We start from the raw sequence: 5,000 nt of genomic DNA on the forward strand, positions 1-5,000 counted from the left end.
CATAATTTATTCTGGGTTTTTTTTTTTTGGTTTTTTGTTGTTTTTTTTTGAGGTCCGAAAGATGCACCAAAAATGCATGGATTTCCCTCCCCCCAGCAAAGGCTAGGAGACTTTTTTATTTTGCTGTCCACAACAATGCATTTTTTTTTTTTTTTGGCTGTTTTTGAAGACTCAGCCAAGATGCAGCATGGCAATTGTTTGAGTCCTTACAGTCAATAGATTAGACAATAATAATACAGGGTTTTTTTTTTTTTGTTTTGTTGCATTTTTGCTGTGGGTGCGTTTTTCTTTTTTTGCACAAAAAAAAAAAAAAGCTGCATCTTTGTGAACATGGCCTTACTGTGATGTGGCAGCGGAAGACAACTGTCAGTTGCTGTATCTAAAACTAGCCTTTGATGCTGACTGCTGTATCTAAGCCCATCATGTGATGCTGTGTATCTAATCCCATTGTGTGTGATGCTCTAGTACTGTGCATCATACAGCTGCGGAGATAATGAGTTACCGTATTTTTCGCTTTATAAGACGCACTCCAAATTTAGACAAAAAAAAAATGTAAAAAAAATTAAAAATGGGGTCCGTCTTATACTCCACTGTTGTCTTGCCAAAGGTGGGCAGCAGTGGTGGTGAAGCGGGTCACAGGAGGCAGAGGTTGTGCTGGCAGGTGCGGTGGGTCAGTGGCTGCGGGGTCCGAGGTGGCAGGCGCAGCGGGTGAGTGGTGCAGCAGGCCAGTGCGGTGAGTGTCCCAGTGACCGCGGTCCCGGTTCAAATGATGGAGCGGTGCATGCGCAGATGGAGCTCTCATCCAAGAGCCCCATCTGCGCCCGCTCCCGGCGCCATCATTTGAAACTGGGACTGCGGACACACTGGGTAACCTGCTGCACAGCCGCCCGCACGCACAGTGTGGTAGCCAGCAGGCCACCCGCACAGAGGCAGCCAGCAAGTTCAGGTGCCTGGCTGGCGCCCGCACGCAGGTTCAGGTGCCTGGCTGGCGCCCGCACGCAGGTTCAGGTGCCTGGCTGGCGCCCGCACGCAGGTTCAGGTGCCTGGCTGGCGCCCGCACGCAGGTTCAGGTGCCTGGCTGGCGCCCGCACGCAGGTTCAGGTGCCTGGCTGGCGCCCGCACGCAGGTTCAGGTGCCTGGCTGGCGCCCGCACGCAGGTTCAGGTGCCTGGCTGGCGCCCGCACGCAGGTTCAGGTGCCTGGCTGGCGCCCGCACGCAGGTTCAGGTGCCTGGCTGGCGCCCGCACGCAGGTTCAGGTGCCTGGCTGGCGCCCGCACGCAGGCACCCTGCTGCCCGATTGCTGCACAGACAGGACCCCCAGGTAAAGCTATATTCGGATTTTAAGACGCACCCCTCCTTTTCCTCCCAAATTTTTGGGAGGAAAAGTGCGCTATTAATTCCGCAGCACTTTACATACATTGGCAACACTGTCCTCATAGGGAATTTAGATTGTGATCCCCAATCTGTATGTCTTTGGAGTGTCGGAGGAAATCGGAAAACCTGGAGAAAACCCACACAAACACAGGGAGAACATACAAACTTCTTCCAGATGTTGTCCTTGGTGGGATTTTTTACCCAGGACCCTAGCACTGCAAGACTGCGGTGCTAACCACTGAGCCACCACAAGACTGCGGTGCTAACCACTGAGCCACCACAAGACTGCAGTGCTAACCATTGAGCCACAAGACTGCAGTGCTAACCACTGAGCCACTCTTACCCCATCCTCCTCCATAGTCATACAGACATTCAGTTCATCCACTTCTTTTCTTGCTCTTCCAGATATGACTTTCTTCACCAGCACAAGTAGTCGGGGGTTGTGACCTGGAGACGCACTGGCTGGAGAGGTTACTACAAGTAAGTAATAAGGGGGCTGTGAATGTTGTATGTTCTGGGTTAAGAGGAGACTCTGCAGGGAAATTTAACTCTTGCTCAAAAATTCCATCATTGATGGCTGTGGCTTCTTACACAGCGCAAACTCCCTGCGATCCAGCTGTGGGTGTACTACATATGTAACCTGCCCTGTACTGCAGGAGGGGGCAGTGCAACCTTAAAGGGGAATCTGTCCCCAGGTTCCTGCCTCTAAATCTGAGAGATCCTGATTCCAGCGATGTGTCACTTACTGGGCTGCTTAGTGTAGTTTTGATAAAATCACTGTTTAATCAGCAGGAGATTATCATTACAGGACTACTTAGTATGCTGCAGGTAGTCCAGTATATTTCTGAGCTCTATATAACTGCTAGAGCTGCAGCAGAGAAAACATTGCTGTCATTTTGATAAGTCAAACAGCTCAGTAGGTGACACATCGCTGGAATCAGGGTCTCTGCCCCTCCATAATCCTGTTCTTGGATGACAGAAAAAAAACATGCTGACAGATTCCCTTTTTAAAGGCAGCTTATCTATTCATTTCATGGCTCACAATTACTGTTTGAACATTTTAAAGGGAAAGGAGGGGAGGGGGGGCTTGTTTCAGTAAATCGCTATCCGCTCCTTTCAGCATATTTTTGAAGGATGGTTTTTAAGGGCTCATTCAGATGTCCAGTTTTTCGTGTACGAGAAACAGACTGTAGAGTGTTCAGGTTTTTCTTGTACATGGAGAAACAAATCTCTACTCGGTCAATGTGCTATGTATGTACATCACAGGGTCCTCCTCTGATATCCCACAATCAACAGAGTGGGAGATGAGTGAACATTCCATGCAAATCAGAAGGTCCATAAAATAATCCACCACACAGAGGGTAAAGTAGTCCAGTAAGCGATAAATGTCAGTCTTTGGCGTGCGGACTGTAGCCCAGCTTCACCCACAGAGGATAAATATTCCTGCTGGTCTCTTGTTGTCAGCCTGACTGAATAATGCCCCAGGTAAGCAGAGAGGTTGGGTGGATTCCAGGCCCCCCTCCGCCACACATGGGTACAAAAGTACTGCAGGGGGTTGTTAACCTGCAGACAGGACAATGTACACAAGGCAACTCCCAGCATCTGAACATGCACAATCCATAATCACAAATATATATATATATATATATATATATATATATATATATATATATATATATATTTTTTATATAAAAAAATATAAATATTTTTATTTTTTTTTGACCCCCACCCTTGCCTTGCTGCTTTTGATCCGACACTTGGATCAAAATCGAACAACTCCCGCAATTTTCCGCAGACCGTGTGGTCCTTTAAAAAGAAAAATGACAGCTGTATGAGTCTATGGGGCAAATCACAAGTAAGAGTGCAATAAGTGAAATCCATGGCTAGTGTTAGTACGATAACTGGATATCTGAATGAGCCCTGAGGTAATATCTAATGCAGCAAGTCCCCTTTAGGCTATGTGTGCACTTACCGGATTTTGCCACGGATTTTCCGCGGATTTGCTGCAAGTTTCGCTGCAGAAAATGTTGATAACATCTCTGCAGTGAATCACCAGCAAAACCTATGGAGAAAAAAAATCCTGTGCGCACTGGGGGGAATTTGACAGCTGCATGTTTTGCTGCGGGAATCCCGCAGCAAAAACAAGTGCATGTCACTTCTTTTCCGCACAGCGCTGCGGGATTTTACTCCATTGACTCAATGTTAATCATGAAATCCCGCAGGGAATAACGCAGGCAGCAAATTCTGTGCGGTTCACTGCGTTTTCCTGCGTTATTCCCTGCGGTATTTCGCGGTTTACCTCCGGTAATGTGCATCACTTGCTTGCGGTTTTGCAGGGAAGTGATGTCATTACAGGAAGAGGAAGCCGTGCAGAGAGTAAACACACACACATCACACACACATAGACATCACAGACACAGACACACAGACACAGACACATAGAACACACATAGAAAGAAAACGGAAATATAGAAAAAAAAGAACGTGGGCTCCGCTGCATATTCACCTTCCAGCCGAGGTAAGCACACAGCGGCGCCCCGGTATTCTCAGGCTGGGGAGGGAGAGGGGCAGGGGTAATGTCCCCCGCCTCACTCCCCCTCCCGCAGCCGAGAATATCAGCCGCAGCTGCCCCGGCACTGTCGCATGCATTATGCGGCACTACCGGAGTGTCCTCGGCTCTTCTTGCCACCGTGTAGCAGTGGTGGCAAGGTAATACAAGGGGTTAATGGTGATGGGGGACCACCGCCATTAACTCCAGGCTTGATCATGGCAGCGTCTATGTGACAGCTGACATGATCAACCCGTAAGTAAAGTGAATAAAACACACACACAGAAAAATCCTTTATTTTAAATAAAACAAACAAGCCTCGTTCACCCTTTTATTAACCCCCCCCCCCAAGCAAAGCTCCGGCGTAGTCCACAGGGTCCTGCACTGCTGACATCCAGCCGCGACTGTCACAGACACAGGCTGAATGCAGCAGACAGCAGAGGTAATTACCGGTCATTTCCCACGGCCGGTAATGTGAACTCACTGCCGACCGTGGGAAATGCAGCGATCTGTCATCTATCTATCCTTCTATCTATCCCTCTGTCTGTCTATCTATCCCTCTATCTATTCTTCTGTCTATCTACTATCTCAGAATTAAAGGACTTTTTTTTTTTTTTTCTTCAATGTGCTTTATTGCATTGAATGCAATAAAGCACATCCCAACCCGCACGCGGCAATACCGCGAATAATACCGCGGTAAAACCGCAGCAAACCGCATGCGGTTTTCGGATGCGGTTTCCCGCGGTTTTTTACCGCGGGTGCGGTAATCTTTGAGGACATGCGGAATTTTCACAAGAAAATTCCATTTCCCAGTGCGCACAGAGCCTTAAAGGGGTAGTAACAACCTTAACAAAACTTGGTTGTGCTTCAGGCAATGGGATAGCCATTGCTTCCTGTCCTGTCCTGTCCTGTCCATGCAGGGTGCACAGCCCCCGGATTGCGCCCAATTGTGTCTCTTCCATACAAACCAGGAAGAATTTCGAGCTGTTCCTGCTTCTGTAAAAACAGAGCACAGAATACACGTCTTCACTTCTCCTTCCAAAGGCGACGTGCTGCTACAGCCAGATAAGTGTGGCGC

General features: G+C 48.4%; 1 protein-coding gene across 2 annotated transcripts in view; it reads left to right on the plus strand.

Annotated features, from left to right (window-relative positions):
• Positions 1–5,000, plus strand: part of TOR4A (torsin family 4 member A) — a 27,130-nt gene that overhangs the window by 20,392 nt on the left and 1,738 nt on the right. For both annotated transcript variants that reach the window (XM_075322955.1, XM_075322956.1), the window contains exon 2: positions 1,780–1,854. The gene's annotated coding sequence lies outside the window, so the exon portion shown is untranslated. The remainder of the gene's footprint in view (positions 1–1,779; positions 1,855–5,000) is intronic.

This window comes from Anomaloglossus baeobatrachus, chromosome 9 (genome assembly GCF_048569485.1).
Source record: "Anomaloglossus baeobatrachus isolate aAnoBae1 chromosome 9, aAnoBae1.hap1, whole genome shotgun sequence".
Lineage (NCBI taxonomy): Eukaryota > Metazoa > Chordata > Amphibia > Anura > Aromobatidae > Anomaloglossus > Anomaloglossus baeobatrachus.